This window comes from Gossypium hirsutum, chromosome A03 (assembly GCF_007990345.1).
Source record: "Gossypium hirsutum isolate 1008001.06 chromosome A03, Gossypium_hirsutum_v2.1, whole genome shotgun sequence".
Classification (NCBI taxonomy): Eukaryota; Viridiplantae; Streptophyta; class Magnoliopsida; order Malvales; family Malvaceae; genus Gossypium; species Gossypium hirsutum.
The window spans coordinates 15,789,983-15,812,462 of NC_053426.1; the positions used below are offsets into that span (position 1 = coordinate 15,789,983).

Sequence of the window (22,480 nt, forward strand, 5' to 3'; positions counted from 1 at the left end):
ATTCAGACCCTAATTCGGATTACCCGTCCGGGCTAAATCCATTTTACACATATTCTTCGGGAGGGCTATATTAGGATAGGATCACCCGTCCGGGCTAGATCCTTTTTACCGTCAATTCCTTTCCAGAGATCCATCGAATTTTCCTTTCATTCAAACGATATTTCTTCCCATTTTATCAAATATATCAATGTTTCATAAATTTCCATATAATGAACACTCAAATCATATCCACATCAATAACATACAATTTCAAGCATTTCAGAATATAATTCAAGTTACACGAACTTACCTTGATACTTGTTTGTAAACAGTAAAAATCTACTAATTCCGAACTTTTTCCTTTCCTCGATCTAGCTTCGTATTTGAATCTTTTGGTGCAAAAATTATGAAATACCAGCTTAGAGAACCCTCCTATGGCGTTTTTAGCTGCTGGAATTGAAGAGAAATGAAGAGAAATCTAGATATCTCCTATTTAGTCCTAGTTTTATTTAGTTAATTTTGCAATATTCCAATTTTACCCTTAATTTATCAATTTTTCTGCTGATTTCATACCCTTTCCGTCCAGCCCAAATAACTTTTGGGTCTAATTTCCTTTTAAATCCTTTCTCATTAGACTCTTAAGCTATTTAATCACTCTAGCAACTTTTACACCTATTACAATTTAGTCCTTTTCATTTAATTGACTACCCAAACATTAAAATTTCCTAACGAAATTTTAATACCACATTAATAACATTTCATAAATATTTATAAAATTATTTTCGACTCGGTTTTATGAGATAGAGGTCCCGATACCTTATTTTACCCAATTTCTTCAATAATTTTTTTTTCTAACTAATCACTAAATCGATAAAATTTTCCTATCAATATTTTCATACGATTTTCCTATCATATCAATTTTCAAGCAAAAATATTGAAATAAATTTCTCTTTAAATCGGATCTATGGTTACGAAACCATTGTTCCGATAACCTTGAATTTAGGCCATTACAACTCTCCCCCCTTTTAAGGATTTTCGTCCTCGAAAATCTTACCAGTAAAGAGGTTTGGGTATTGTTTCCTCATTGCCTCCTCCGGTTCCCATGTTGCTTCCTCAATCCCGTGCTTTTGCCACAATACTTTCACCAAATTTATCTTTTTATTTCTAAGCTCTTTTGTCTCCCGTGCCAATATCTTGACCAGTTCTTCACTGTAAGTCATATCCGGTTGAATCTCTACTTCTATCAGAGAAATAACATGTGAAGGATCTGATCGATATCGTCGTAACATAGATACATGAAAAACATTATGGATTCTATCAAGTTCCGTTGGTAATGCCAATCGATAAGCGACCGGTCCAATTCTTTCTATGATTTCATAGGGCCCGATAAATCTTGGACTCAATTTACTCTTTCGACCAAATCGAAGAACTTTCTTCCAAGGAGACACTTTCAGAAATACCTTGTCACCGACTTGAAATTCAATCTCTTTTCGCTTAAGGTCAGCATATGATTTTTGACAATCGGAAGTTGCTTTTAGACTATCTCGAATAACATTTACTTTTTCTTCTGTTTCCCGGATCAAATCAACCCCATGTATCTTCCTTTCACTGAGTTCTATCCAATATAATGGTGTTCTACATTTTCTACCATACAAAGCTTCATACGGAGCCATTTTAATACTAGACTGATAACTGTTATTGTAAGCAAATTCAATCAAAGGTAGATACCTCTCCCAATTACCTTCAAACTCTAGTATACAACATCGGAGCATATCTTCCAATACTTGAATTACACGCTCAGATTGGCCATCTGTCTGAGGATGAAATGCAGTGCTGAAATACAGCTGAGTACCCAAGGCTTCTTGCAATTTGTCCCAAAAACGAGACGTAAATCAGAGATCTCTATCTGATATAATGGAGACAGGCACTCCATGTAACCTGACAATCTCAGATATGTACAATTCAGCTAGTTTATCTAAAGAATAATCCATACGTACCGGAATAAAGTGAGCTGACTTTGTTAATCGATCAACAATCACCCAAATAGCATCTTTTTTTCCTCGGAGACAAAGGTAGCCCCGATACAAAATCCATAGTGATTCTTTCCCATTTCCATTCCGGTATAGTAATTAGTTGAAGTAACCCCGAAGGTACCTGATGTTCAGCTTTAACTTGTTGACATATTAAACACCTTGATACAAACTCAGAGATATCACGTTTCATTCCCGACCACCAGTACATCTTTTTCATATCATTATACATTTTATTACTCCCCGGATGTACAGACATAGTACTACTGTGGGCCTCGCGTAGAATCTTCTGTATGAGCTCTGAATTCTGAGGTACACATACCCTACCTCTGAATAATAAATAATCATCAGAACCAATCTGAAATTCAGAATCATTACCTGACTCACACTGTGCCCGTTTAACCTGTAACTTCTCATCATTCTTCTAAGCTTCACATATTTGCTGTAAAAATGTCGGTTTAGCTCTTAATTCAGCTAGGATTGAACCATCATCAGTCAATGATAACCGGGTATTCATAACTCGTAAAGCAAACAGAGATTTCCGGCTCAAAGCATCAGCTACAACATTAGCCTTACCCGGATGGTAATCAATAATCAAATCATAGTCCTTTATCAGTTCAAGCCACCTGCGCTGTCTCAAATTCAAATCTTTCTGTGTCATCAAATATTTCAAGCTTTTATGATCAGTATAAATATGACATTTCTCACCGTACAAGTAATACCGCCATATCTTCAGTGCAAATACAATAGCAGCTAATTCAAGATCATGTACTGGGTAATTTCTTTCATGTGGTTTAAGTTGTCTTGAAGCATAAGCTATTACTTTACCTTCTTGCATCAAAACACAACCTAAACCATTTAATGAGGCATTACTATAAATAACAAATTCCTTACCCGGTTCAGGCTGCACTAATACAGGTGCTTTCGTTAATAGGTCTTTCAATCGGTTGAAACTTTGTTGACATTCATCAGTCCACTCGAACTTTACATCTGTCTGCAATAATCGAGTCATTGGAGAAGCTATCATAGAGAATCCCTGTACAAATCTCTGATAATAACCTGCTAAACCCAAGAAACTTCTAACTTCAGATACATTCTTCGGTGGACTCCAATTGACAATAGCTGAGATTTTACTTGGATCTACCCTGATGCCTTCGGCAGATACAATGTGTCCAAGAAAACCCACTTCTCGAAGCCAAAATTCACATTTACTGAATTTAGCATACAACTGCTTCTCTCGTAGAATTTGCAACACAATTCTCAAATGTTCTGTATGTTCTTCTTCATCCCGAGAATAAACCAAAATATCATCAATGAATACTACTACAAATCTGTCTAAGTACGGTCTGAATATCCGGTTCATCAAATCCATGAATACTGCAGGTGCATTAGTTAGCCCAAACGGCATAACTAGAAACTCATAATGCCCGTACCTGGTTCTAAAGGCTGTTTTTGGCACATCTGACTCCTTTACTCGTAACTGATAATAACCCGATCGAATATCAATCTTTGAAAACATAGTAGCACCTTTCAGCTGATCAAATAAATCATCAATCCGGGGTAACGGGTACTTATTCTTTATGGTTACTTTATTAAGCTGCCTGTAGTCGATACACAATCTCAAAGACCCATCTTTCTTTTTCATAAACAGAACCGGAGCACCCCAAGGTGAATGACTCGGTCGGACAAAACCCCTGTCAACAAGCTCTTGCAACTGTGTCTTTAAGCTCTTACAACTGTGTCTTTAACTCTTTTAATTCTATAGGAGCCATCTGGTACGGAGCTATGGAGATCGGAGTAGTTCCCGGAATCAAATCTATAGAAAATTCCACTTCTCTTTCTGGTGGCAATCCTGGTAATTCTTTTGGAAACACATTGGAAAATTCACATACTACTGGAACTACCTGTATCTTTGACTCAGATACCTTGGTGTCGAGTACATAAGCCAAGTAAGCATCATACCCCTTTTTGACATACCTCTGTGCTGCCATTACTGAAATCATATCAGATAACCCCTCTGTCTGATCAGATTTAACCCGAAGTAACTCACTATTCTGACATTTTAGCACAATATATTTTTGTTTACAATTTACTACCGCATCATGCTGGGTTAACCAATCCATACCCAATATCACGTCAAATTCATCAAATGGCAGTAACATCAAATCAGCCGGGAAACAATAACCTCTTACCATCAGTGGGCAATTTTTACAAATTTTATCCACTAACACAAATTGGCCCAGGGGGTTCGAGACTTTAACCACAAATTCAGTAGGTTCAACAGATAAATTTTTAACAATTGCAAGTTTAACACATATATATGAATGCGTAGAACCAGGATCAATCAATGTAGTAATATCAGTATCAAGTAAAGAAAATGTACCAGTAATAACATCGGGTGCTGAAGCATCTTCTCTGGCACGAATGGCATATGTCCTAGCAGGTGCTCGTACCTCAGGCCTACCTATAGTATCTTTTGTAGCTCCTCGACTACCACTGACATTACCGGATGGTCGAGGTGGTCTGCCCCTCGAAACTAGATTACTCAGCTTCGATATATGTTCAACTTCTTTTTCAACCCTTTCTGGACAATCTCTGATGAAATGGTCAAAAGAACCACATCGGTAACAAGCCCTACTCTTAAATCGGCATTCACCAAAATAAGCTTTATTACAGTACTGGCATCTCGGTTTAGGAGTGCCAACACTGCCAACACTGGTCACTGATGGAGTAGAAGGCCTTGGATTAGTGCGTTGAGAACCTCGCTCTTTGCCCGAATACCCAATGGCTGAAGTAGAACGATCTTGATATTTCTTCAATTTCTTTGAAGTAGAAAACTGGGATTTTCCCATCGGTCTTTTACTAAAAATTCGAGCTTCCCTCTCAGCCTGTTTTTTTTCTTTACTCAATTCTTCTGCTTTATAAGCTCTCTCTGCCAATGTAGCAAACTCTCGAATTTCAAGAATTCCGATCAGTAACTTAATGTCTTCATTCAACCCTTCTTCGAATCGTTTGCACATTTCAGCTTCTGACTGTACCCATTCTCGAGCATATTTACTCAATCGAACAAATTCTCTTTCATATTCAGATACTGATCTATTGCCCTCTTTCAGCTCAAGAAATTCTTTTCTTTTCTGGTCAAGGAACCTCTGGCTGATATATTTTTTTCTGAACTCGGTCTGGAAGAATTCCCATGTAATTTCTTCTTTCGGAACAACTGAAGCTTTAGTATTCCACCAATGGTAAGCTGTATCTTTTAGCAGTGAGACGGCACATTTCAGACATTCTTCTGGTGTACAAGATAATTCTTCCAGAATTCGAGTAGTGTTTTCTAACCAGAATTCAGCCCGTTCGGAATCATCATCAACTGCTGCTCGAAATTCTTCGGCCCCATATTTTCGAATTTTATCTACTGGAGCTTTCCCTTTTCTGACAGATTCAGTACCTGTACCTTGTGGGATCTCGGGAACCGGTGGAGGAGCAGGAGGAGGAGCTTGAACTTGCTGCACTACAGGGTTAGTTATTAAGTATTGATTAAACCATTCATTCATCATTTGAAAGAAGGCAGTTTTTGCCTCCTCCCCTCGACCCTCTGTCTCGGGCCTTCTACTGCTAGTTTCTTCTCTTTGTACGGAAGCCGGAGCATGACTCCCAGTTTCTTCAGATTGAGCTCGGTCGGATGACATTACTATAAGAAAAACACATTTTAAATGGTCAGGAGATATCACACTATCAATAATAATTTAAATGGCATGTATAGCTAATCCCATATTTGCTACATCGGTCCTTGAACCGGCTAAACCGTAGCTCTGATACCAATAAATGTAATATCCCTACCCGTATTCATTGCCAGAATAAGGTACGAGGCATTACCGGAGTTTACGAATTAAATTTTTTTTTATATTCAATATAGCCCTTTTATAAATATCTAACATTCCCTGTAATATTAAATCAAGACCAATCCACATCAACCAAATCAATTCAACATATTTTCATGATAGATTCATGCATTTATATAAGATAACGTCATCACATATCTATAACCAGGTTTGTTAACCATACTAATGGCTAACTTTACATTCATTTCACGTTAACATTTACTTTGTTAGCTTATACATGCCATTGATTTCCAAAATAAAGTTTCTTTATATACCGAAATCCTGAGGTTGACATTGTGATGTGTCTCTGACCAAATCTGACCTCCGAGCTCTTAACACTACAAAACAGGGAAAAAGGAAACAGGGTAAGCACTTTGTGCTTAGTAAGCTCATGTAACAAGAATTATACTTACCTAATATTTTCAATACAATACAATAAACATCCATATATCCATTCAATGCATTATTACCCTAATATGCACAAACTCAACATTCAAGTTAGTACAATAATTTCCATATACTAATAATATATACTATGATTGATGAGCTCGTCAATACCATGATTTCCATTTCCTTGTTATTTTTCCATATTTATCCCGTTGAATTTCTTGGAATTTTCGATGGATTTTCAGAGGTACACTTTTAGTGTACAATTCCGGGTCTGTCAATTCATATTCAAGTGCGCACATTTCCATTTCAGAGAGCACACTCCCGCGAACCTCAACCTTGCAGCGGGATCACCAGTCCAGGCTAAATCCCCTGCAACGACAATTACTCTAATGAGCTTGGATCTGAATTACCAGTCCAGGCTAAATTCAGACCCTAATTCGGATTACCCGTCCGGGCTAAATCCATTTTACACATATTCTTCGGGAGGGCTATATCAGGATAGGATCACCCGTCCGGGCTAGATCCTTTTTACCGTCAATTCCTTTTCAGAGATCCATCGAATTTTCTTTTCATTCAAACGGGATTTCTTCCCATTTTATCAAATATATCAATGTTTCATAAATTTCCATATAATGAACCTCAAATCATATTCACATCAATAACATACAATTTCAAGCATTTCAGAATATAATTCAAGTTACACGAACTTACATTGATACTTGTTTGTAAATAGTAAAAATCTACTAATCCCGAACTTTTTCCTTTCCTCGATCTAGCTTCGTATTTGAATCTTTTGGTGCAAAAATTATGAAATACCAGCTTAGAGAACCTTCCTATGGCGTTTTTAGCTGCTGGAATTGAAGAGAAATGAAGAGAAATCTAGATATCTCCTATTTAGTCCTAGTTTTATTTAGTTAATTTTGCAATATTCCAATTTTACCCTTAATTTATCAATTTTTTTGCTGATTTCATACCCTTTCCGTCCAGCCCAAATAACTTTTGGGTCTAATTTCCTTTTAAATCCTTTCTCATTAGACTCTTAAGCTATTTAATCACTCTAGCAACTTTTACACCTATTACAATTTAGTCCTTTTCATTTAACTGACTACCCAAACATTAAAATTTCCTAACGAAATTTTAATACCACATTAATAACATTTCATAAATATTTATAAAATTATTTTCGACTCGTTTTTACAAGATAGAGGTCCCGATACCTTATTTTACCCAATTTCTTCAATAATTTCTTTTTCTAACTAATCACTAAATCGATAAAATTTTCCTATCAATATTTTCATACGATTTTCCTATCATATCAATTTTCAAGCAAAAATATTGAAATAAATTTCTTTTTAAATCGGATCTATGGTTACGAAACCATTGTTCCGATAACCTTGAATTTAGGCCATTACATGTAACACCTCTCGCCTGATCGTCGGGTCCGAGCTATAAAATGTTGCATTCATTGTCGAAGCAACTATAGTCAATTTATAGTAAAATGATCATACACATATGTAATTCAATGTTAATGATACTCATTTCATGTTAAATAATCAAATTCGAGTCTTAATCGAGCTTACATAAGCTCTTTTATCAAGTCGTGTACGGAATATGGCCAAATTGTAAAGTTTTAAAAGTTCAAGGTTGACATTGTGACGTCACCTCTTCCACGTCATGACGTTGCCAAATAGTTTGTTACGTTGTGACCTTAGGCCACATAACATCGCGACGTGACTCACTGTCGATTGACGTTGTGAAGAGGTAGGTTGCTCGTTGAGCCGTGGACTCTGTTTTTGGTAAAAATGAACCATTTTGTACCTATTTCAAGCTTTCCATCAAATCTACCATTTTGTGCATTGAATACCAAACTCAAAAGTATCAAGATACACCAAAACATATCAAAACAAGCCATCTAACCATTCCAAAACAAAAATAATTCAAATGTAAACCCTACCTATGTTATAATACATTGAAAATTACCATTTCATACCTATGTTTACATTGTATACCTTAATGGCTTATAAGCTTAAATCTTGAACCAAACTAACCATTCCTCAACATATTCCTCAAGCATTCCATTCAACATATCATTTCAACTTCATTCCATACCATTTTACATACCAAGCCTATAATATAGTTCATCATATCCTTTACCATAATCAAACACATACATACTTATCAAAATGTATGATTCAAGTTACAAAATCAACATGATAAGTAAAGGTTAAAGCAACATAGTCATAAGTAAACATATTTACATACTAGTTTGTACCACAAGACACCTTATGTACACATGCCACAAACTACCGCAAGACACCTTATGTACACATGCCACAAACTATGACACTAAATGATTGTAAAACTACAAATTTGATGATAGGATATTGTGAGCTTCAAAATGATCCAGCTTGACGCGTTCCGCAAGGTATTGATCTCCAAGGGAAAGGGAAAACAAATAAGGTAAGCATACAAAATGCTTAGTAAGTTCATAGGAATTAAACAAAATTTACCTTATCTTTCAATTTAATACAATATGCTACCATAATTTGACATAGTTGGCTAGACATAGCAAAACACAACATCAACAAGGTGAGTTTAACATAAAATCCAACTATATATCAATTCAATTCATTTTGAAATCATTATTTCAATATTATGCTCATGCTAAATTCAAAATTTATCCATTTGAAAATCAAACTCATATCATATCATATCATTTCAATTTTTATCTTTCAATAACCAATTAGCCTGATGAACTCTAATAAATAGACTTAGATACACAGGTATCTTCGATACACTAGTTGCTCGTCCGAGCTAAACATATAATCGTGCCAAGTTACCAATCCAAGCTAAACCTTTATAATGACACATACGATTGCTTGCCCAATATGAAAATATACATGTCAGGTTACCCGTCTGTGCTAAACCTTTGAAACAAAATCAGGTTACCAGTTTAGGCTAAATTTGTCATATTCTAAAAATTGGGTTAGTAGAAATTAGGTTAATGAACTAAGAATAGTTATGTTTGAATTTTTTTTAGATGACCTTAACACATTTGATAATAAATATCAATTACAATGATTGAGTAGTGGTGGAGCTGTCCTTGATGATCTAAGTTCAAATCCATTCACTCTTGTTAATTTCTTTTTAGTACAAATTTGTTTTAAACCCTTAGCAAAGGTCATCTTATGTTTTTAAATATTTTCTGATAAAATGATAACAAGCAAGTGACTGGTCAAGTGGTTAAGTGCTTAGTTAGTTTCCTAAAGGTCCTAGGTTCAAGTCTTTTCATTAGCATCCTTTAATTAATTTTTTTCCCATGTGCTATATGTGTTGCTATCCAACCTAGCTTGCCATAAGGGGAGGAAGATTCTTTCCTTTTCATTTGGTCAACATGTGATGTGCATGATAATTTTTATATTTATGATTGACCGTACTTGAAAACTAACTATTATCACGATAAACGCAAGCGCACCTATCGAACAGTAGTATAGCTTATAGCAAGACTAGAATGTCGAACCCACAGGAACTAAAAGTACTAGTATTAACCTTTTTATTATTATCTAGCCTAAAAATAAGGGGATTTGCTTTATCTAAACTAATTAACTAAACTAAGAATGCACAGGAAGTAAATTGGGAAAATACTTTTGGGAAAACTGATTGATTTAGACAATACCCAAGGAAGAATCCACCTAGACTTCACTTGTTATTTGACTCTGAACTAGACAATTTATTCACTTGACTTGATCCGTAGAAATCCTTAATTTATATTATTATCTCTCTCGAGCCTAACAACGTCTAACCCTAGGTTGATTAATTGAAATCTCTTTCTAATTAAAACCCCTTAGTGTTGTATTAACTCGATCTATGGATTCCCTTATTAGGTTTGACCCTAATCCGGCAGATTTATGTCACCTTATGCCTAGGGGTGCAATCAACTCCGCTTAATTATGCTAGATCTACTCTTAAACAGGGATTTTTGCTCCTCTGAATAAGCACATCAATACTTGAATCAATATCCTGGAATATTAAAGCAAGAATTAAGAATACATGATTAAGAACAAATCAAGTATTTATCATATAATTCAAAAAATAGTAACAAAATCCGTCTTAGGTTTCATCCCCCTTAGGTATTTAGGGGATTTAGTTCATATGTGTAAAAGAAAACATCTCAGAAGAATAATAATAACAAAACATAAAGAAACCCAAAAACCCCTAAAAGAAATTGAAGGGAGATCTTCAGTCTTGAAGGAGAATCTGGCTCCTGAGATGGATCAATCGATTTTCTTCGAGTAATTCTTTGCCTCCTACTCTGTGTGTCCCCTTTAGGTGCCTCATCGGGTGTTTATATAGACTTTAGAATGCTTCAAAACCCTCTAAAGTGGCCTTTTTCGAGTAGAACTAGACTTGGGATCGACAAGACACACCCGTGTGGGGTGGCTTAGGCCGTGTTAGAGTCTGCTAAATAGACACGGGCGTGTGGTATACCCGTGTGAGGAAGCCCAAGCCGTGTTGATTTCCCACGTTGACCCATTTTCTCCGTTTTTGGCCTGTTTCTCACTCTTTTTCCTCTCTTATGCTCACCTAAGTATAAAACATGAAATTAAAGGATTTGGAGCATCAAATTCCACAAATTTAATGATAATTCATCAAAAAATGTGCTTAAGCATGGGATAAAATATGTATAAATTACGACTTATCAAATACCCCCACACTTAAGCGTTTGCTTGTCCTCAAATAAAGTCCTCAATTCACAATTGAGAATTTATTTTTCTCAAATTATAATTTTTATCAATAATATCTCAAAATAATCCATAAGTAATCATACATTGAGAATTCAACTAAAAGAATATGAAAGTTTCAAACATTCCAATTTGAGCATTTTATCACGAAAACATAGGTGTCTCCCCTCATCTGAGTAATCACCATTGATTCAAATATCACAGAATTCAACATCCTCACTAAAGATTCACTCAAATCACTCGAGGTGTTTAAGGACAACAAATTTAGCACTCATCAGTCAATATGAAAACTTATTACCATAGACTTATGTGAAAATCAAATCTCCACCACTATATATTGAGATGTTACATCAATCAAAAGGTCTTTAGAGGGTTGTAATGTGGCTTTGGTTAGAGGGTGTGGTCACAAGCTGAAAGAGAAAGTTAGAATCGAGATTGAATTGAAAAATTACCTAACTAGAAAAATAGTAAAACTGACAAATTACATCCCTAATTAGATGATCCTAGAATTGAGCTTTTCTTCATAGATAACATCGTTTTAATTCAAGCATTACATAATTTCATAATATGCTAGACGACAAATCTTAATTTTAGCAACTTCGTTTTTTTTTAAGAACAAATCAAGTAACATAGAACTTTGCTAACTATCAAAAATAAAACATAGCTAAGCAATTTATTCAAATCAAATCTCAACAAAAATAGGGATCAAATTAATTGAGGGGATTTCAACAATAATGGGTTATGGGTTAATATTGAGGGTAAATCAATGAATGGCTTGTTAGGCTCAAGGAGGTTCACAAAAGGTTAAATATGAAGGTAGACTTTTATGGAGTGAGTGGGTAAAACTTAAGTGCCTTACCATCTCGACATATCAAATCAATGGTGTGGTTTTGACATGCATAATCGAAGCAAGTTCTAGAATAACAAATTAATATTGACGCACTCATAGCAACAATAAAAGTGAGCATGAACGAAATAACATATGCTCTAAAGGCTCAAGATCTCACAAAAATTATGGCTTTTTGATGTTAATCCTGTGAATTTCAACTTCAAGATAATACCTAAACTTGGGGAAATAACCTAAAAATTTTTAATTCTAAAAAAAATCAACTTATCATACTTGATTCTCTAATTCCTTAAATTTTAAACAATCAATGCATAAATGCCTATGTTTTAATTCAAGACATATCAATAAAAATAATAAATTAATCAAAATTCATTCTAATAGTGATATGAGTGAGTCACGTGGGAATAAGAAAAAATTCATGGATTTTTCTGATAATGATATAAATAACCCCCACACTTCAGATGTACATCGTCCTCAATGTACAAAGATAGATTTATTGAGAAATATAGATATAAGATCATAAAATAGGGAGAGAAGTGAAACTTTCTGAATGTTAAATGGAATCCTTGAATTGGAGTCATGGAAAGTAATTGGTTAAAACAAGGGTGAGATTGAAGGAGGATACTTTAGTGGTGGTAGAGGTTGTTAGTCCACAAGTCCTGCGCCAAAAGAATATTATAGCTAGTGGTAGCTATGGTCATGGTCGAGCAGGGTATGGCAGTCGTGGAGGACCTTTTTCAGTGGAGATGCAAATTCCTAAGTAATAGTGAGCTTTAGAGCTCTTCATAACTGTGATAGAATCATTAACTCTTTAGGAGCCGAAAATATAAATTACATAATATAAATTGTAAAACCTAAAGATGAAATAAAAATAGTATTAAAGAGAAATAAAATGAAAAATAATTTAAAAAGATAAATAAAGATAAAAGTAAAAATAATAAATAATAAATAAAAGTCTTCAAAAATCCTCATCGCCAAATGGTTCGCAAGGTGGGGGTAAAGATGAAATGTGAAGTTGTTGACAAATCTGATGTAAGGTTGCATCAATGTGATCGAAGCACTAAAAACATTGCTGCTCGAATCGAGTGAGACTCTCAGAGATGTCAGAGAGTGAAGCAGTCATATGAACTAGACGATGAATAGGTGGTGGCTGAGATGGTGGATCCTCGTAAGGTGGAGGGACATAATCAGTAATGTCCTCTGGGTCTTCCTGCTCGGTTGACTGGATGAGACAGTACTGAGGAGGATCAAATCCACGTATCGCTCGATCATCCTCATATGGAGCATACTCGAGATTCCCTATGGGTACATCTGACCGATGAAGGTGAGGGAGGATGATTGTGCCACCATGTTGAGGAGATCGAAGTACTGCGTCAGGCGATTCACATAAAGGCCGATAAAAATGACTCCCTTCATATGCCGCTCTATCGATGGTGAATGGCGAGGGCAATGAAATAAGCGAGGTCGAATACATTCCCATGCGCCATGCTTCATAAAAATAGGCGTCATTAGTGTTGTCAACGCCGGTACTCTCTCACCGTCTTTTTAGGGTGTAGGCTAGGATGACGTGTAAGTATCTCAGTGATGGAGCGAAAGCCGATGCCTTGGAGCGACTAGGGTCATAAGTGGCCGAAGCAGGGACTAGGGCCTTCCAGGAATTTGAAGGAGAATAGTGGATGTGGCGATGGAGACTGTCGAAGTCGTCGTCGTCCATGAACTCATCCGTATATAGTCCTAATGTGACACCAAACTCAGGCATGCTCAACTAGCGAACTAAACTGCCAAGACAGAACTGGACCATTCTGGGATCATCGAACCCTATCATAACGGTTTGAAAGTAAAAGGTCGAATAGAGTTCTAGTGTGAACTCGAGGTATGTCGGCTCGATGATCTCGAAGAAGAGCCTCCATGGGTCAGTAGTCAGAAGAGCCCGGATTGCGTCAGCGAGTTGAATCTGCTCTAGAGCGGTCCAATCAATACATCGCCCTGCACTGATGGGTTTCGTATGGAGTATCTGAAAAAGTTCCTCCTAAGGTCCCAAGGGAAACTGTAGGAAGGGGTGACGCACTTCGGCAGATGCGCTTGCTGATGTGGCTTTGGGTCCCTTTTGCTTTTTTGAAGCGGGGACAACGATTTTCTTACCACGTGGATTTGACATTGTATACCTAAAAAAAGAACTGGTCTTATGTCTAAATGAGCAGAGAAGATAACATATGCTAACAAATTCAAAAAGGAATTAGCCATGAATATAATTAAAATAACAAATTCAACCAAAAACTAATGACATTAACAAGACTCAACCAAAAGTAATCGAACTTGACGACAAAAATTTTATGGCAAATGGCATAGTAATAGCATGCCTAAATTCAACAAGAAATAGATGAAAGTAGCTAATAATGGTAAGAAAATGGTACAAAATATGTGAAATAGATCCTAAGAATGAGGATGATATGGTAAGCAATTAATAGCAAAATATAAGTAATAGGGTAAAATTAAGATCATCATGATGGTAAGCATAAAAAAAATTAAAAGAGAAGAGAAGACCGTTACTAGAGGACCGATAGCCAGAGGAGCGACGACGCGATAGTGGGGGTTTGTAGTGTAGAGAAAAAGAGAAAAAGAAAGGAATGTGTAGGGAAAAGAGGACAAGAGAGAAGATTTTGATGTATTATCGAAGGAAAGAGAGGAGAAATTGTGGATTTTGGGTGCTGGTCGGGGCTGAGGTGGCGGCGACGGCGGTGGAAGCGGCGGCTAGGGTTAGGGTATTGGGGAAAGGGATGATGAATAGTGTGGGTTTATATAGATATTGGGGCACACAGCCGTGCTTTCAGCCCGTGTGTTTCGTGCTTTTCAAATGTGGGCGCGTCTGAAATTCGACCACGACCGTGTTCTTTGAGCGTATTGGTGCACACGATCGTGTCGCACGGCCGTGTCCTACTTCGTTCGCTTCTCCCACGCCCGTGTTATTTTGACAGTTTCGACCGTGGGTAATGGGCACGGACATTTCGCTCGCCCGTGTTAATTTCTCAGTTTCTACCACGGCTTATAGACATGGGCGTGTTGCACGCCCGTGTTGATTTGGTAGGAATGCCCACGGCCATGTTGCACGGCTGTGGCAACGCATCAAATCTTGTGTTTTAGGAAAAAAATTACTCTGTTTTCACACGGCCGTATCGAACGGCCGTGTCACCGCCCGTGGTATGAGCATGGCCTAAGGCACGCTCGTGTACCTAGCCGTGTGGATTTGGAAAACCTGTGTTCAACGACTCAGTTAATGATTTATATGTTAAAAACTAAAATTTAAAGAAATCAACACCGTTAGTGCTTGGGTTGCCTCTCAAGAAACACTTATTTATAGTGTAAGCTCGACTTACCTCGATTTCTCATAGTCATGGCGGTTCAAGGAGTTGACACTCCTCATTCCTGCTATCAATCTTATCAAAATAAGGTTTTAGATGAGAACTATTTACCTTAAAAGTGCCAAATTTGGAATGAGTTACCTCGACTGTACTGTATGGGAAAATGTTAAGTACCGTAAAAGGGATTGCTCCATTAGGTTCAGAAGTGGTAATACGAGGGTCTGCTGCATCTAATAGTACTTTGTCTCTAACCTTAAGTTGATTTGACAAAAAATTGAGTCTGTCATGACGTGATTTTGGTTTATCGTATGTTCTCAATTTCTGTGTCCGCCATTCATCTAGTTCCTCGATCTGTAGCCTTTGCTTTTCATAGATGGGTCCTTTGTTGTTACCTGAACATAACTCATGTATGCTCTTCGAACGTGTTTTCTGCAAAGAAGGTTGCATCACATGATCAGTATTAGTAACATGCTTTATACAATCGCCCTCAATATTCGATATGTTATTCGAATTACGAGCTTGAAGAGTGATTATTTCATCACCCACACGAAGTGTGAGTTCACCTGTACCAACATCAATAATAGTTCTAGTAGTTGCTAAAAAGGGTCGTCCTAAAATCAAAGGCAGGTCACTGTCCTCTTCCATGTCTAGAACAACAAAATCAATTGGGAATATAAATTTATCGATTTTGATAAGTACGTCTTCAATAATAACCCTAGGAAATCTGATGGTTTTATTCGCTAGCTGAATGCTCATACTAGTTTGTTTGGGTTTCTCAAGACCTAGTTGCTTGAACATTTTGTAGGGTATGACGTTAATGCTCGCCCCTAAATCAGCCAATGTATTATTAACATCTAAGCTACCAAATAAACAAGGAATCATAAAGCTCCCTGGATCTTTCAATTTTTTGGATAGCTTATTTTGTAGAATGGCTGAGCAAACTACACTTAACTCCACATGCGATGCCTCACCGAACTTCCGTTTATTTTCTAAAAGCTCCTTTAAAAATTTAACTGCATTTGGCATCTGCAAAAGAGCTTCAATAAATGGTAAATTAATATGTAATTTCTTTAATAATCTAAAAAATTGACCAAATTGTTCGTCTGTGTGGTCTTTCCTTGTTGCTCTGTGGTATGGCACATGAGGTTTGTACTCTTTACTTACCAGTTTTCGCTCACTGTGGTCAATCTCATCCTTACCTTTACTTACCATAACTCCTTGCCTCGGTTCTAGTTCAGGTTCAACTAACCCTTCTTTATTTTGAACGGTAATCGCATTAAGCTGTTCCCTTGGGTTAGATTCAGTGTTACTCAGCAAGCTGCCTTATGGTCGTTTAGAAATCAATTTAGCAAGCTGGCTTATTTGAGTTTCGAGCCATTGGATCAACACTTGTTGATTCTTAAGTACTATTTCGGTATTCTGAAACGAGTTTCTAACACCGAGATAAATTTCGTTAGCATCTCCTCAGTGTTCGACTTCTTTTCCTGCTGGTAAGGTGGTTGTTGAAAACCTGAGGGATGTTGTGGTTTTTGATTTCCTTGGCCACCCCACGAGAAGTTGGGATGGTTCCTCCAACCTGCATTATAAGTGTTACTGTATGGGTTATTTTGAGGTCTAGAATTATTATTACCCATATATTGAACTTGTTCCTCCTTGGTGCTAGGGTTGAAGGATTGATATTTTGTGTGTACTCCTCCTCCATTTAAATTGCACTTCATTACTAGATGTACCTGAGTAGAACTATACAACCGTCAATCTTTTTATTTAATAGTTCTACCTGGCTAGATAGCATAGTAACCACGTCGAGGTTGAAAACACCGGCTGCTTTTGTCAGCTTTGTTCTCATGGCTTGCCACTGATAGTTATTCAGTGACATCTCTTTAATAAATTCATAAGCCTCTTTAGGTGTTTTGTTGTTCAAAGTTCCATCAGCGGCTGCATCAATAAGTTGCCTTGTTGAGGGGTTCACACCGTTGTAAAAAGTCTGAACCTGTAACCATAAAGGTAACCCATGGTGAGGGCACCTTTTCAATAGGTCCTTATATCTCTCCCATGCATCATAAAGAGTTTCTAGATCCATCTGCATAAAAGAAGAGATATCATTCCTCAATTTAGTCGTTTTAGCCGGCAGAGAATATTTAAGTAAATTTTTTTTGGTTATTTGTTCCCAAGTAGTGATTGACCCTCGTGGTAACGAGTTCAACCACTATTTAGCCTTATTCCTCAACGAAAAGGGAAACAACCCAAGGCAAATGGCATCATCAGAAATGCCATTAATTTTAAACGTGTCTCATAGTTTCAAAAAATTCGCTAAATAAGTGTTTGGATCCTCATCCTGCAAACCATCAAATTGAACAAACTGTTTTATCAATTGAATCCTGTTAGGTTTCAGTTCAAAATTATTTGCAGTAATAGCAGGCCTAACTATACTCGATTCAGTTCCTTTTAAATTAAGTTTAGCACAATCACACATGGTACGAGGAGCAGGATTCTGATTTACTGGATCTGCAGCAATCGCAGGAGGTAGTAGATTTTCCTGATTTTCAGCTATCTCATCGGTTGTGGTGTGAAAATTGCCTCTCGCTCTTCCTCTATGTATCTTAGGTTTCGCCTTATTTCTCTTCGGTTTTTGCTAGTTGTGCTTTCGATCTCACAATTAAAAAGTAATGGTCCCGACGGGTTTCTTCTAGTCATAAACTATAAAAACCTACCAGAAGTAAAAAGAAAATTTGGTAAAATTAAAATAGGATTTAAATTGCAATGAAATAAATGGCTAAAGTAATAAAAATTAAGCATTCCTAATATCTTAGTTCACCGACAATGGAGCCAAAAACTTGATGTGCGTGATAAGTTTTATATTTATGATTGATCGTACTTGAAAACTAACTATTATCACGATAAAGGAAAGCGCACCTATCCAACAGTAGTATAACTTATAGCAAGACCGGAATGTCGAACCCACAGGAATTAAATGTACTAGTATTAACCTTTTTTTATTATTATCTAGCCTAAAATTAAGGGGATTTGCTTTATCTAAACTAATTAACTAAACTAAGAATGCACAGGAAGTAAATTGGGAAAATACTTTTGGGAAAACTGGTTAATTTAGACAATACCCAAGGAAGAATCCACCTAGACTTCACTTGTTATTTGGCTCTGAACTAGACAATTTATTCACTTGACTTGATCTGTAGAAATCCTTAATTTATATTATTATCTCTCTCAAGCCTAACAACGTCTAACCGTAGGTTAATTGATTGAAATCTCTTTCTAATTAAAACCCCTAGTGTTGCATTAACTCGATCTATGGATTCCCTTATTAGGTTTGACCCTAATCTGGCAGATTTATGTCACCCTATGTCTAGAGGTGCAATCAACTCCACTTAATTATGCTAGATCTACTCTTAGACAGGGATTTTTGCTCCTCTGAATAAGCATATCAATACTTGAATCAATATCCTGGAATATTAAAGCAAGAATTAAGAATATATAATTAAGAACAAATCAAGTATTTATCATATAATTCAAAAAATAGTAACAAGATCAGTCTTAGGTTTCATCCCCCTTAGGTATTTAGGGGATTTAGTTCATATGTGTAAAAGAAAACATCTCAGAAGAAGAATAATAATAAAACATAAAGAAACCCAAAAACCCCTAAAGTAATTCCTTGCCTCCTACTCCGTGTGTCCCCTTTAGGTGCCTTCTCGGGTGTTTATATAGACTTTAGATTGCTTCAAAACCCTCAAAAGTGGCATTTTTCGAGTAAAACTAGACTTGGGCTCGACAGGGACACGTCCGTGTGACATGCCTGTGTGAGGTGGCTTAGGCCGTGTTAGAGTCTGTTAAATAGACACGGGCGTGTCATATACCCGTGTAAGGAAGTCCAGGCCGTGTTGATTTCCAATATTGACCCATTTTCTCCGTTTTTGGCCTGTTTATCGCTCTTTTTACTCTCTTATGCTCACCTAAGTATAAAACATGAAATTAAAGGGTTAGTAGCATCAAATTCCACAAATCTAATGATAATTCATCAAAAAATGTGCTTAAGCATGGGATAAAATATGTATAAATTACGACTTATCAACATGCCTTAAGTGAGGAGACCATGATCCCTTTTTCACTCCATTATCCTTCTTTGTTGTCTTTTTCCTCCATTTTTTCCTTATTCAAGGTACAATGAACCTAGACTAGGTTGACCACTTTTTGCCATCCAACCTCCCATTCTCCTCCTCTCATTGCTGCACCACCCTCCTCTCTTCCCAATTTTCTCTATTTTTTCTCTTTTATTTAGCTCTTAACCTTCCCTTATTTATTTTCTTTCACTTTTTCCTCCATCTTTCTTAGTTGTGCACCACCAATACTTCACCACCGAACCATCTCCCATCACCTCTCCTCTCTCCTTTTTCTCTCCGAAAACTGCCCTCCTCCACTATATCGACCACCACGCACACCACTAAATTCCTCTCTTTTTTATGTTTTTTCCTTCTTTTCTCTATTTTATTCTCCGTTAAGAAAGTGGCTGAATCATTGTTCATTCATTCTCTTCCATCGAACCGCTGTCTTTGTTGCTAGATCGTTGTCACCGTCATCGTCGTTGCACCACCGTTGACAGTAGATATCTTTTCCCTCTTCTTTTTTCTTATTTTAAGTGTTCATTATTTTTGTTTTAATAATCAAAATCCAGCTTTAATCATTTCATTTAAATCCTAATTTGAAACTCTATTTATTCCTTGGGTTTATCTTTGAATAAATCCTCATATTAGATTATTCATTCTCCTCCAATTCGTGACCCATTTGATTCGTTGGTCCTCCGTTCCATTTGTGTGAGAGTAAGTATAAAGGGTGTATAGAAATATTTTCTCATTTATATTTTTGTTCTCTTGGCCGATTACTTTAGGGGGGCCTTGGTGATTTATTTCTTCAATAAATAATGTTTCATATATCTTGTGTATAGAAGGGCCGTCAACCCGAGAATCCGTTAATCATTGGGTTTTAATTGCTAATCCAAGAGATCTTTAAGTGTAATCTAATTGTAGAACCACGTATGGGTTTTTTGAGAGATTTATTGCACATCAGATTTATGATCAGGTGTGGGTTTTAACACTAAATAAATTAAGACTATTACTAAATTGATAAAAATGTTGTTATTAAAATAATGTTGTTTGATAGGGATACTATATGTATCTATAAACTGAGATAAGTCATATTTATGGATTTTTATTAATTAAGTGTTTTTCCAAAACTGTATGCTTGTGAAAATTATGTTGTGTGATATTGATGTTTGCTAATAATGTGAAAAATATATACATCTATTCTCAAGTTATGTGATTATATGACATATGTGATATTCATATGAAGACAAGATGTAAAATTTTGATACCTTGAGTACGTATGTGATTTGCATGTTAAACATGCCTACATGATTTCGAGTGTTTTGGCCATATTACATGCATGGGGTGGGATATGTGAAAAGTGGAAGTATATGGCAATTTATCTGTATTAATGTGATACTGTTCATGATTTGATTATATGGTAGTTTATCTGCGACTTTGATGGCTTTTCCATGATTTTGTTTATATGGTAGTTTATCTACATTACTATGACACTTTTCACAATTTGGTGTATTGGTTGGACGAATTATGGGAAAACTCGATTATGGTGTGTAGTGGATATGGGTAGGATCATTTTCTTAAAATCTGTATTGTTTTACAAATTATGCATTGACATTATCATGCATGATATACTTATGAAATAAGGAGACATGTGATTTTATGACTTTGTATCATATATGTTTTATATTGTGAATGAGTTTATGTTAATCTCAAACTGAGTTTAAAAAGCTCACCCCGTTAGTGTTTCAACCTCTCAAGTAACACTCAAACATAAGACTTGGATTCAACACTTGGTGGAGCCTCTCGGAAAATTTTACATCATGGAAATCTATTTGATTTTTAACTATTTGGATTTCGGGCTGTGATTTTGTGGACTTTTGGACTTTACCTTTATTTTTGGTTTGTGATTTATATTTTTATGAAATTAAAACTATCATACATGCATGCAAAATTATGAGATTTTAAATATTTTTGATAATTTCATTTTTCTAAATTAATCATGTTTTGTTGAATTTTAAATGAAATAATAATTTGTAAATTTTCTAAATAGTTTTTATGAAAATCTGCTGCAAGCTTCTTTATAAAAGTCATTTTTATTATTATAGTATAAGATCTTTCATTTTTTAAATGTTTTCAAACAACATTACAAATAAATAACGCTTTTCTTTTTAAAATAAATATATTTTACTAAGTATTTTTCGAAAAGATAAAATTTTTCAATCTTAGAGATTTTTACATTTTCAAACTCAAACCTCTATTTTTCAAATAAAAATAATAATTTCTTATGTCGTTAATGTAATTTTTGAGATTTGGCCATAATGTCTAGGCCAGGTTTGGGCGTTATAAAACTTGTGTCACATGTATCTTTGAGTCCACAACAAATGTTGGATCTCAGTAACATTTGTAACCAATCTCGTAAAAGCACGCAAAAACCCTATTGGCACACCAATCGTATCATAACATTTACTAAGTTCACATGGGCATCTATTACACATATAAATCGTCACTTTTCAATTAAGTCCAATTCTCACCTTTTTGTACCAATTCACAACCAATTCAATTTACAATCAACCACATATATAATTCAATTACATACAAGTTATAAATATCATATGAACTTACTTGGAAAAAACAGAAAACAAGTTGAATCTTCAAGAATTATTTGACAATGCTAGATCTCGGTAACATTTGTAACCAATCCCATAAAGGCGCTCAAAAAAACTCTATTGGCATGCCAATCATATTCTAACATTTACTAAGTTCACATGAGCATCTATTACACATATAAATCTTCACTTTTCAATTTAGTCCAATTCACACCTTTTTGTACCAATTCAATTCATAATAAACTATATATATAATTCATTTACGTAAAATTTAAGTTATAAATAACATATTTACTTACTTGGAAAAAAACAACAAACAAGTAGAATGTTCAAGGACTATTTGACAATTTTGGTTTTTTCCCTGATTATCTCCAGTTTAATTCAATTCTTGATCTAAACTATTATTTTGGACAATCATTAATACCAAACATTTTTATATCATTCCATGATATGCGTGAACCTATTTAATTCCATTTAGCAAATGCTGTTTACATTTTGCATTTTTTTCAATGTAGTCCGTGAAATGAAATAACAACA

At 35.7% G+C, this 22,480-nt stretch overlaps 1 non-coding gene across 1 annotated transcript; it reads left to right on the plus strand.

The window, feature by feature from the left end:
• Positions 1–17,231: 17,231 nt before the first annotated feature.
• Positions 17,232–17,338, plus strand: LOC121227719 (small nucleolar RNA R71). The gene has a single exon (XR_005925256.1). It is a non-coding gene; the product is annotated as a small nucleolar RNA R71 (small nucleolar RNA).
• The last annotated feature ends 5,142 nt before the right edge of the window (positions 17,339–22,480 follow it).